Genomic DNA, 13699 nt, shown 5'->3' with positions numbered 1-13699 from the left:
CATTAAACTAGGGCTAGATCAGTGTTCTATGGTCAACATGTTTCAAGCTCCCCAAGCTTTTCATCAGGACCATACAGGGTCCAGCCCTGTATTTTCCACTCCAATATCCCAATATTAGGGTTTTTAAAAAAAAATATAGTGATCATACTAAACGCTGTAAATTTTTAAACATGCGTTTACACGACGAGTATGCGGTCAGGTGAGGATTGATCAGGTAGTACCGAGCGGGTTTGCCGATAGGAACAACGTTTCCACGAGGCGATCCTGCCCTCGCCAGAGACCATGAAGTGTAACTGAGCACTTTCATATAAATACGAGTAGGATACAAATCGTATGTATGAAAAACGCATGTTTAAAAATTTACAGCGTTTAGTATGATCACTATATTTTTTTTTAAAAACCCTAATATTGGGATATTGGAGTGGAAAATACAGGGCTGGACCCTGTATGGTCCTGATGAAAAGCTTGGGGAGCTTGAAACATGTTGACCATAGAACACTGATCTAGCCCTAGTTTAAGGCCAGATAGCAGTGTCACCCCCTTTTTAACATACCAGACTAGGAGCTAAATAAATTGTTGAGGCCCACTAGCACGGTATTTTTAAACACACACCCACTCCACCATCATTACACCTTGCACCACACATAGCCTTTCACATAAAAAGTGCTCCTGCGTAGTCCGTTTTGTCGCAGCACGCCCCTTTTTCGTAGAGAAATTGGGAAGCCCCAATGATGAAGCATGTCACCGTGGGGAAACCCCGGTGAGTGAGGGGACTATAGAAAGAAATTTTTCTTTCTTAATTTTTTGGTACACACTGACATAATTGGCAGTAACCATACACACCAACTTGGTCTCTGACCCCTTCGGAGGGGGTTCATGTATTTCTAATACTGTTTGGAGGCCGACCTAGTCTGGTTTAACCTCCTTCCCTCCCCCCTATGTTCTTCTGTAGTGTCCCATACCTCATTTTAAAAAAAATTGATCTGTCTTTTGGTATTTGGATGAAATCTAATAATGGTTCAAACCTCCTAGTGGGCTTATGCTCCAAAAATTGTGTGGTTAGAGCTTCCAATTTTGTACTCTTCTGTTCCTCAGTGTGTACCCACTCCCAGTAGATTTTCTTAACAACTTGCTTTGGAGGAGGGGACTGTGAGGTCCAGGATTCAGCCAATCCCAGCTTCATGACCATTTGCCTCAATTTGTTTAGCCACTGGATCTTATTCGCACTATTCAAGGCTATCAGTTCGTCCATCACCAGGGCGTAATTTGCTAGTTCTGGGGTCCTTCTCAGGCGCACCCAGAACAGCACAGGGCGAAGGAGTACTATGTCTAAAATCGAGCGTTTGCCCATATCATGAAAAAGGGGCTTCAATGGGGTTGAGATAGGAACGGCAACTAAGTCCCTTATAAACTTATTCTCTGCTCTAGCCAGAACGGTGACATTTTCGCAGCCCCACAGTTCCAACCCATAGACTGCGGAGGACAGCACCTTCCCTTCATATACAGCTAGAGCCCGGGCTATAGGCCTGCTGACTGACATACGCTGACTCCTCAGACTGGCTCCCGAGACTCTCTTGAGGTTTAGCAGCATCTTGGCAACATGCGAGTTCCATTTCATTCTATTGTTAATCCTGATTCCCAGGTAGTCAAAATCCTCCACCACCTCAAGAGGCGACCCATTAAGGGTGATATTAATTTTCTTTGCTTTTTTTGAAGGGGGCAGCACCATTAACTTGGTTTTGGATGTATTAATAGTCAGCCTGCGTTCATCGCAAAATAGACTGAATCTGTCCAGTAGTTTCTGCAGCCCCGAAGGGGTTTTGGACAACAGGAGGGTGTCATCTGCGAAGAGGAGGGTTGGTGTTTTCTCCCCCGCCAGGACAGGGGCATCGGCATTGTCCTCCCTCAAATGGTCTACCACCCCATTGATAAAGAGGGAGAACAATGTCGGGGCCATCACACAGCCCTGGCGTACCCCCTATCAACAGGCACCCTCCCTGTTAGCTGTCTCTGATTCCGCCATCTAATTCTAGCATAATTATCTTCGTGAAGTTTAACTATAAACTCCAGGAGGTAACGCGGGAACCCCATTTCCAGCAGCACCCTCCAGAGTTTATCACGAGACACCAAATGAAAGGCCCTTTTGAGGTCTATGAAGGCCAGATATCAATTCCCCTTCATAATGGGTACTGATTTCTAGTATATTGCCCAAAACCTGAAAACCTGGTCCATAGTACCCACATTCTGGCGGAAACCCGCCTGGAAGTGGGACAGTATATTCCCCTCCTCTAGCCACATACCTACTCTATTTATAATGATCCTGCCAATTATTTTCTGAGCAGCGTCGATTAAACTAATCGGCCTGTAGTTGGCAGGGTCCTCCCTATCGCCTTTCTTATGGATAGTAACAACTTCAGTGCCCCTCCACGAGTCAGGGACCATGAAGGATCCATGAAGGATTCTATTCATTAGAGGAGCAATAAAATCAGACCACAGCTTAGGGTCATGTATGTATAGATCGCCCGGTAACCCATCCGGGCCTGCCGCTTTAGAGGGGGGTTATGCTCCTGATAGCATCAGAAACTTCTCGGTCTACAAATTGTTCTACAGGTGTAAGTTCCTCATTAATAAAGTCATTTTGTACCCTCCATAATTGAACTAAATCATCTTCGCCACAATACAGATTTGAAAAATGGGAATGCCATTGTTGCTCAGTTATATGGTTAGGGAGGGGCTCTACTCCCCTCCTGTCAAGTTTGTTTATCAAGTTCCAAAACAGGGTAGAGTTCTTCGAACTGGCAGCGATCTTAAGTTGTTGCCAATATTCTTCCTCCCAGTCCTTCTTTGCACTTTTAATGCAATCGCTATATTCCCTTCTAGCCGTCCTAACTGCTATAGCGTTCTTTCTCCTAATGGCGTTTGCTATAGCCCTTCTCTTTTCCCTACAACCTGTTGTATACCATAGGGTGCCACTTTTTGGTGGATTCTTCTTCCTTGGTCCACTAGTATCTCTTATAGTGAAGAATTAACCAATTTTCTCTATTAGACTCTTGTAGGAGTCTATAAAATTCTGACTTTGTTCGGTTGACTGGGCGGAAGTATGGGATAGGAGTTCCCTAGTTTCTGCCTCTACTAGTTCTTTAATACGGATCAAAATATCTTCTTGGCACATCACCCTGTTCCACTTTAATCTGCGTTTGCAATTAGATGGAACTACTTCTTTTGTGATCATAAGTGGGCCATTTAATGCTTCCCTCTCATTACCCCATCTTATTTCCATGCAAAGTGGATTATGATTGCTATCCTGTGACTGTCTGACTTCCATGTCAACTAGTCTGTTCCAGGAACCGGTATCGAGCAGAATGTAATCAATACGGGATGGACAACTAAATCTGTTATAGGTCATCATACCATTTGGGTCTGAGGTTGTCCTACCGTTCAGGGTACGTAGGTTATATTCTAGTGTTAGGGAATTTATTTGGATCGCTCTTGGCGTCCATTTTCTGATTGGCGCTATGGTTAGAGGCGGGATGGACTGTCTAGAATCCTCTTCGTTAAGTCCCAGGAGATCTTCTTTACTTAAGGGTTCATATGTATAGTTAAAATCTCCCCCTACAATAATGCTAGGCAATGGGGGGATACCTGCTAGCGCCACCTCGAGTAAGGTTATAGTGGGTGAAGTTTGACCTCCTGGGGAACCTATAGCATAAACATTAAACAGCTCCATCGAGCTTCCAATATGGGAGCCCTTAGTGGAGATATGTAGTATGTCCTGCGACTGTAAAGTATGCGCAGTAAGTGCCCAATTCAAAGCCACACTAAACCATACGTGCAGTCCTCCCGATGGGCGACCTCTCCCTGAACTAATTGCCGGAATAAAGTGGGTGGAATATCCGCATTTATATAGGGGAGACATGCTCCATGTTTCCTGGAACATACAGATGTCAAACGTATCTATGAATTCTTTCCATTCTGGATTTGCCATATTTTTATGACGCCCAGCTATGTTCCAGGAAAGCAATTTAATCATGTTTGTGTTTGTAACCCTCTCTGTGTGAACTACTTCTGAAGCTAGTCTTCCAACTGCTGTTGTTAGGGGATATTGAGCGTTGACCACTTCATTAGACCTTTCTTCCCCCGAGGAACAACCTCATCATTAATCTTTATAGCCTTTCTATAAGGCTTGTGGTGAAATTGGTCTGACGTTCGGGCTTCCACATATTGTGTGTTTGTGTTACACTATTCAGATAGTTATCCTTTAATGGTCAGTCTATGTTGTTTAGACCCGATGCGTCCTCGGGCCTAGATTTAGACCATAGAGGTGCGTGTCTGATTTGTATGTTACAATTCCTAGGGGGGCATGTCCTATACTGTAGGGCTACTAGGTTCTCTGCAATTGCTGTGTTACCAAACTATATCTCAATACAGTCTGTTGATGAACTAGGCAAGGAAATTCTTTTAACATTAAACATATCCTCCATAATGACTGATCTGCGCAATGGCTTTATTGCGTATGAATTCACTGTTCTCATAAGTGTTAGCAGCTCCAAGCTTGGTGACCCCGGTCATGTAGACAATACCACAAGGGGATCTGTATGGTGTGTTTATCTGTTTGTTACTCCAATTAGTTGTTTCAGCCATGTCACTATAATATTTATTATCCCCCTGCAGGTCCCTGCATTGTGATATTGACCCCCTCAATTTTGCTACTTCGGCATATGAGCCCGAGGTGTTTTGCCTGGCGGGTATTTTAGCTAGGGGGTTATGAGCTGGGATTTTGGGTCGTAACTCTACTACAGTTTTGGAGACACATAATGGGGCTGTTCGTGTATTGGGTTTAGATAGGGCCGCTCCAGCTGTTTGGTTTGGTGGGGCCGATCGCAAGATAGGGGCTTCCTTTTACCGGGTTGGACACTAACACTGGGTGTAGAGTGTTTGTTATGTGTAGTTCCTCCCGTTTTGTAAAGTCCATCATGAATTTCTTAATAATAGATATATATCCCTTACCAGGCTTTCCATTTTCATCATGATTAAATTATTAAAATTCAAACATCTGGAGCATTCACCTGGACTATTCACAGCCTCCACAGTCCCCCCCAGCCCTTGTGATAAGACCTCACTTAATTCCCTTGATTCCCATTCCAACACTGAAAAGCGATTAGTACAAGTGATGCCCATTTCACATGCAATCCCCTGCGAGGACCTGTCTATATTCCCAGTTGATATAGCTGGAAGTTCGGCATTAGCACTCATGTTTGCCCCTCTTAATTTACCTCAATGGGGCTAGCAGGGTTAGAATGCATATCATCTACTGAGCACTTGGATTTTGATCTTTTAGAAAAAATAGCTAGGATCACTTTGCTCTTTATCTGCAGTAAACCGTCGACCAGGGGATCAGGGTTATCCACATTTCTTAAGGTAGGAGCCGTCAATAGAATGTGCTCACAATCTTCAACAATAGATTCGATGCTTGACATAACACCATTAGCGGCAGCATGTAGCGACTTTTTGACTTCTTCCTTTTTTTTGTTGTAATGGCAAGGGCTCCCCCCCCTCCATTACCTTCCTTTTACCCATTGCTAGCTACAACTTTCCCTGGTAAATGGGATAATATCCAACAACTCGAAGGTGGCCCAACACCATCTTGTGTATCAGGGAACAGTCAACTTGACGAATGAGCACAGTACATTTTTTTTTTTGATATGGGTGGTTCAAGTTCTCACATGTAAGGGGCGGGGCCCTGCCCTGCCTCGATCTGCCTAGGACGGCTGCAGACGGCCCCACCCTTGTCCCGGTCTTCTCCCGGCGCGCTCCCGTGCGCGTCCCGCGGGACGAGGTTCCAAGGGATCCTTTATGCGCCTCCTGGTGCTTCCGTGTGATGTCTGCGGCGTCCTGGCCTCTAGTGGGGCTGTTGGGAGGTGTAGTCACAGGAGTGGAAGGGGCCCGGCGGAGCCAAGCCTGGCCGGAGGAGCGAGCGGAGTAAAGCCCGACCCACAGGTGCTGCTACAGGAATGCGGGGCTCGGCGGAGCCAAGCCCGGCCAAGATGATGAAGCAGAGCAATGCCAGGCCCTCAGGAGCGAGTACAAGCAACAGTTAAAGTTCCCCCCGGACTCAGCACCAAGTGAGCCTTTATGTGCCTCCTGGCGCTTCCGTGTGACGTCCACGGCGTCCTGGCCGCTAGTGGGGCTGCTGGGAGGTGTAGTCACAGGAGTGGAAGGGGCCCGGCGGTGCCAAGCCCGGCCGGGGAGTAAGCGGAGCAAAGCCCGGCCCACAGGTGCTGCCACAGGAATGCGGGGCTCGGCGCAGCCAAGCCCGGCCAAGATGATGAAGCAGAGCAATGCCCGGCCCTCAGGAGCAAGTACAAGCAACAGGTAAAGTTCCCCTATTAGTTCTAAGTTCAGAAACTGTTCGACCTCCCCAACACCTCGTCTGAAGCCATACTGAGCTACAGATAAGATGTTCTTTTCTTCTACCCATTGCGCTAGGCTGGCCAACAGCATTCTTGCCATTACTTTAGAAGTAGAGTCAAGCAAAGGTATTGGGCAATAGCAATTGGCACTACTCCTATTCCACTTTTTGAAAATGGGGACTATCAGACTCTCTGCCCAAGTGGCAGTTACCACCCCATCAATTGTTGCATTAAAAAATTTGTACACAACGGGTACCCAAAAATCCATATTAGATTTAAATATATCAATTGGGACTCCGTCGGGGCCAGCCGCTTTGCCACTAGCGCTATTCTTAAGGGCTGTTACAATTTCATCTTGACTGATACTCCCTATTTTGGTGTTTTTTAAGATTATGACGGATTTATCCTCTTTATTTAAAAAACCCTGATCAGTTTCATAAAAAATTGCTTCAAAGTGGATTAACCAATCCGCTGGGGTCACTACCATATCAATTTTTACTGATTGGACATCTTTAAAGAAAGGTTGATCCAATGTTTTCCAAAAAAGGGCCGAATCTTTAAGATCGGCAGCTTTGATCAGATTCTCCCAATCATTATCCCTAATCTCCGAGTTTCTTCGGTTAAGGGCTTCTTTATATGACTTCCGTAGGATACTGTCCTCCTCCATATTACGCCAGATGTTTTTATTGCAGACTTTAAATCTCTATTTAATCTAGAGCATTGATTATCAAACCATCTTGGGGAATGCGAAACATCTGTTTTAGGATTCTTTCGCAAATTATCAGAAATTGCAGTAGAAATACTTTAAAAAGCCTTAACTATGTCCATACTATTTGAGGAATTATCAGGGCAGGTTAAAACATGATCATTAATTTTTAATAGGATCCTATTTGTAAAAGCTTCTGGGTCAACGGCAGCCCATTTGATTGAGATCCCATTCTCGCCCTGTGTCTTTATATCCATAGCATGGGTACTTGCTTCCGGTTGTTTTAAAAAGGGAGATTTTAAGGTTATCAGCACAGGATGATGATCATTCAGTAAACTTGGGGAGACAAAAAATTCAGCTATTAGGGACCGAAGGCTTATTGAGGTGATAAGGTGATCAATACATGAGGATGATCTTACTCCTTCAAAGGTGTAAATATTACCCCTATCCTCACGTCCGCTCCTTTTATAGCCCTACCTGCCTTTGAGGGGATAGCATTTGTTGAAATCGTCTTAAACCCGTTTACGATGAAATTATCTGTGAGCCAAGTCTCTTGTAATAAAACCACATCGCAGAGTTGGATGCTTGTAAGCCAATTTAGATCCTGCAGTTTATGCCTAGCCCCAGCAACATTCTATGTCATTATATGGAGGCATTCGTTCTGAGGATAGCTAGAAGGATCCGTCTCAACTTCTGTGACAGACCCTTTCTTGCAACTATCAGTGCTAGCCTCCCTAGCTTTAGTTATCTGACTCATACTCCTCCCTGCATAGTTTAATGTATCTAGCTGGGTAGGCAAGTTAATCGCAGGAGAAGAGGGAGACCGAACGATGATGTTCTCCAACAGTGGGGGACTTAGAGGTTGTAGTCAATCACAACCATCTAGACCGGACAATGTGGCAAATCTGTTAACTAGATTTAGAAAGGGTGGTCTCTTGGTAGGACCCTACAGTGCTCTCCGGTAAATCCGGTTGTCCACCCTTTCCAAATAAAATGGCGTCTATAAAAAAGCCCTAATGGCAAAAGAGAGATCTTACTGAAATGATCCTCTAAATTAATACTCCCTATACGGTCCAGCAGAAATCTCACAACCTGCTCGTTATTAAAGTTGGCAACTATGCAGTCCCCTCTCAAGTCCTTCCTAGAATGTCCTATCCAAGCATAACATCTAGCCATGATCATCTGATTACAGATGTTCTAATCCCAAACCCCGACATGCTCCAATTTAGTTGTGAGCCAGTACATAGTTTTGGCCATCAGCTGAGCTGTAGTTTCTAACTGTCCTTCCTGTGAAACTGGGATATTCCGCAAGATCACTGCCAAAGGGGCAGCAGCTGGAGGAAGATGCAAGACCTGAGAGCCCTCCAAGGCTATACTATTATCCACACCCTCAAACGTCTGCTGCGGTTTTCGACGCTGAGGCCCCGATATCAAGCTTGGTGCTTCATCACCCACAGTCCCCACACATGGACCACTTTCCTCCCCTTCCTGACTATAAAAGCTAGCCTGAGTAGGGCCACTAAGATTAACCCCTTGCTCAACCCTTTTAACACCCACATGCACTAAACCAACATCATGATTACCCACAACATCCTCATTCATCCCAGGTACCGACGATGTTGAGGGTATTTGCCTCGCTACGAGGGATTTAGGAGGAATGGAGTTCCCAAGTACCACGTTGCTTAGCTCATTAGATGTATTAACCATTAACCTATTTCTAGAGGCTAAAAAACCCTCTAGGTTAGAAAGGTTATTCATAACCTTCAGTTCAAAATCGGTTAATCCTTCCTCAATTTTAGAGAGCCTATGCATTATTGGAGACAGAGATGATGCAATTAAATTACCCAATTTGGACCACATAACATCATTGACTTTGTCAGGGGAATCGCCTCGAAGATCTAAAGTCGAGTCCGGTGGCAAACTTGGCTGTGAAAACACCGTTGTTAGAGATGGCGATGCTACAGTTTCTCCATTTTTATTAATCTTTTTAATTTTTGCCAGTTTGTCTCTGTGGGCCCCCTCCCCGCTTCCTCTTTTGTGAAGAGTCTGAGGGTACGGCAGAGGAGTTAGTTTTACCATGAGGTCCAGATCTTGTAGCAATACTTGGGGGTGGACTGCTTCGGGTATTTACAGTAACCGTCTTAACCAGTTCAACAGATGGCGTAATATTATGTGTTCCCTGTCCGCCTTGTTTTTCCGATGGTTCATTTTGAGACAATCCAGGGTCACTTACTATGACGGGAGAATCAGGAACTGCAACCAAGGAGCAATCAGGGGTAGGAGCACAAGCCAGGGCGCCCAGAGAGGATCGTTTAGCTGTTTGTAGATCAAGAGACTCACGACGCTCTGTCAGTGCTATCTCCTGAGCAAGGACAGAGATGGCTCTAATTAAAAACTGATCCAAAGTCCCCACCACGCTGCCAGAGGGCTGTGCAGATCTTCCCTTGCCCTCACGCCAATTCATCCTCACTAAGCTTCTGAAGTGATGGGAGGTCAAAAAAACAACTTAATAAATTCCACCTTCCCAATTAATAACACTTTTCCCTAGACCAACCGTATGTCAAATTGAAATGACCTTCTGATTATGACTGGCTTTTGTGAGTGAGCCTGGCCTCATCCGGTCTCTAACGGGCTCAAACAGGCCCGCCCTTGGCCTGGCCCGCGCCCGCTAAGAGGGAGCCGCAAGCACCTTTATGCACTTCCGGGCGCGAGAGAATGGCGGCGGCGCCTCCTGGCGGGGTAATCAGGCAAAGCAGTGTGGGCTCTGAAGTCCAGTAAAGCGGTTCCTGCGAAGCGGGAGCCGCGAGCACCTTTATGCACCTCCGGGTGCGAGAGAATGGCGGCGGCGCCTCTTGGCGCGGTAATCAGGCAAAGCAGCGTGGGCTCTAAAGTCCAGTAAATGTACTCACATAGAAATCTACATGCTAGTCAATCTTTTCTAAGTCTACACATATACTTTATGCACAGTAGCACTAGGGTTTCCTTACTCTTCATTTTCTTTTGAGAATCCCATTTTTCCTTGAACATGTTTAAATGTTTGGAAATATTGTGAAGCAAGTGGAAGAAGTAACATTTGAAAAACATGTTTCACTGTTGAGTAATCTCATCTATGCCATCTCCGAAATTCCTTCCTATTCCCACTCTGGAAATAAAATGTATTCCACCTCTTGTTAGAAGTGTATCTTAAATTGTTCCCCGAGTGGTGATCGGCAGAGAAAGTGTTTGTGGACAGTTACAAACTCACAAGTTTGCAGGCACACGTAAACTTTGTAAGGCAATAAAGCCCTTAAAATTTCTCTACATACCCACATAAAAATATTTATTCACATAGATATCTGTAAGTTTTTAAATCTTTTTCCAAGTGTACACATGTACTTTGTGCGCATTAGCACTTTGTCTTTCTTGGAATTGAGATAAATGTATGCCATATAGACCAGGCCATTACATAGCCATATTTGTGATGGATAGGTACACATATTTCCAAGATAAAATGCAATGTAGTTCTCTTTGAGTTACACATTTGTAATATAGTGCTTAATTTGAAAGGCACTTAGTGTTAAAGGAATAATGATAATATGGTACTCTTAATGATGGATAAATTAACATGAACTTTTTCAATACAACATGACGTGAGCATCGATGACACCATCAAGACCATGCACACAATCCACTCAGGCTCTCCGTCAGACCCATTCCCGCATCACGCCTTCAACAGAGCAAGCAGCTTCATCGCACCCCACCTGCGCAACGTCATCAATCTCTCCCTCGAGACCGCTACCTTCCCAGAGATCTGGAAGCACGCCGAGAACAACGACCTAATCAAACAAGCATTTGCAATGCAATAGGTCAAGCATTAGGAAAGTTTGAGCTATTGGTATTGTAAATGACAAATTTTGTATTTATGTGTTGGTTTTGAAAATAGCTAAATTAATAGCTTTGTCATTTACAATGCCAATAGTTTTAGCTTTCGCAAATGTGACACCTATAGCATTTGTAATGCAATATGTGCTGTATTTACGTGACTTAGATGTATTGAAATTACAAATAACAAAGGCATTTTTTTTTAAAATAATTAATACTTAAATAAAAGGTATTGTAATTTATAATGGCAATAGCCTAAACTTGTGTAAATAACTTGTGAAGAATATGTTTGTGACATTTGTAACATTTGTAATGAAGCTTGAAACATGGAGAGAACATATTTGAACCAGTTGTTGTTGAATGGTTGCACAGATTGATGCTGTGTTAGCGCATAGTGATGTTGCGGTATCCCTGAGTGATGATGCATCAGGGGGGTGCTGAGTGATGCGGTGGTGATGCGATAGATAGAGTGAGTGCGATAGATAGATAGAGGGAGGGCAATAGATAAAGGGAGGGAGGGCAATAGATAGAAGCAGGGAGGGTGATAGTGGGAGGGCGATAGATAGATAGAGGGAGGTCGATAGATAGAGGGAGGGCGATAGATAGAGTGAGGGAGGGCGATAGATAGAGTGAGGGCGATAGACAGATAGATAGAGGGAGGGCGATAGATAGATATTTTATTTATTTATAAAGTTTTATATTGCGCGAACTGGACAATGGATAGAGTGAGGTTGATAGAGTGAGGTCGATAGATAGATAGAGTGAGGGTGATAGATAGATAGAGGGCGATAGATAGAGTGAGGGCGATAGAGAGAGTGAGGGCGATAAATAGATAGATAGATAGAGTGAGGGCGATAGATAGATAGATAGATAGATAGATAGATAGATAGATAGATAGATAGATAGATAGATAGATAGATAGATAGATAGATAGATAGATAGATAGATAGATAGATAGATAGACAGATAGACAGATAGATAGATAGAGTGAGGGCGATATATAGAGTGAGGGCGATAGATAGATAGAGTGAGTGAGATAGATAGATAGATAGATAGATAGATAGATAGATAGATAGATAGATAGATAGATAGATAGATAGATAGAGTGAGGGCGAAAGATAGATAGAGTGAAGGCGATAGACAGATAGAGTGAGGGCAACAGATCAATAGTGAGGGCAATAGATAGAGTGAGGGTGATAGATAGAGTGAGGGTGATAGATAGAGTGAGGGCGATAGAGTGAGGCAGATAGATAGATAGATAGATAGATAGATAGATAGATAGATAGATAGATAGATAGATAGATAGATAGATAGAGTGAGGTTGATAGAGAGAGGGGTGTGTAGAGAGAGAGGTGTAGAGATAGAGAGGGGTGTAGAGATAGGGGTGTAGAGAGAGAGAGGGGTGTAGAGAGAGAGGGGTGTAGAGAGAGTGGGGTATAGAGAGAGGGCTGTAGAGAGAGTGGGGTGCAGAGAGAGTAGGGTGCAGAGAGAGTGGGGTGCAGAGAGAGTGGGTGCAGAGAGAGTGTGGTGCAGAGAGAGTGTGGTGCAGAGAGAGTGTGGTGCAGAGAGAGTGTGGTGCAGAGAGAGTGGGGTGCAGAGAGAGGGCTGTAGAGAAAGGGGTGTAGAGAGAGGGGTGTAGAGAGAGGGGTGCAGAGAGAGAGGGGTGTAGAGAGGGGGTGTAGAGAGAGGGGTGTAGAGAGAGAGGGGTGTAGAAAGAGGGTATAGAGAGAGAGTGTTGTAGAGATAGGGGGGTGTAGAGAGAGGGGTGTAGAGAGGGAGGGGGGAAGAGAGAAAGGGGTGTAGAGAGAAAGGGGTGTAGAGAGAAAGGGGTGTAGAGAGAGGGGGCAGAGAGGCGAGCAGAGAGAGAGGGGGTGTAGAGAGAGAGGGGTGTAGAGAGAGAGAGGGGTGTAGAGAGAGAGGGGTGTAGAGAGAGAGGGTGTAGAGAGAGAGAGAGGTGTGTAGAGAGAGAGAGAGGGGGGTGTAGAGAGAGAGGGGTGTAAAGAGAGAGGGTGTAGACAGAGGGGTGTAGAGAGAGGGGTGTAGAGAGCTGTGCCCCTGGGTGTCAATTTGACACTAAAAAGGGTGATAACAGTGAGTCAGGGGGTGGGGGGCATTCAAAGGTTATGGAGCAGACACAAGGGAAAAAATCTCATACTGTGGGTCAATGTGACACTAAGAAGGGTGCTAACATTGGGCCCTGGGGGTCAATGACACACTAAGAAGTTTGCTAACAGTGGGTCATGGGGGGGGGGGGCGGGGTATTCAAAGGATTGAAGCAGACATCCTTATAGAAGTGATAAAAATAGCACGTATCACTGGCGTCAATTTATATTTAAATCAAGATAAGGAAAACTGACAAGTGTGTAATACGTCCCGTGTTCAGTTTGCACACCTAATCATTAATAATAATAATACGTGTAGTGCTTGCTCTCATAACACTACTAGTAGTAGCGGTCACTGTTGCCCGAAATAATGGTACTTCTTTTATAGGCTTGAGGGAGATGAAAGGCAGAGCAAGAGTAGGGAGGATATATATGAACCCAAGACGTGCAGGTTGCACACTGATTTCAGTAGTGAGCTCTTAACGCGCTGAGCTAGATTTTGAGCCATTGGGCTTCCCTGCTCCATCATTTGAAGCGAGTTACGCTGGATGCTTTCCATGTTATGTGCGTACGAGTAGATTTGCACTGCTTGTAACTACTGCATGAATAGGGATGCTGCT

The sequence above is a fragment of the Lissotriton helveticus genome, chromosome 2_1, assembly GCF_964261635.1.
Source record: "Lissotriton helveticus chromosome 2_1, aLisHel1.1, whole genome shotgun sequence".
Taxonomy (NCBI): Eukaryota; Metazoa; Chordata; class Amphibia; order Caudata; family Salamandridae; genus Lissotriton; species Lissotriton helveticus.
Note: the sequence above shows the minus strand (reverse complement) of the source record.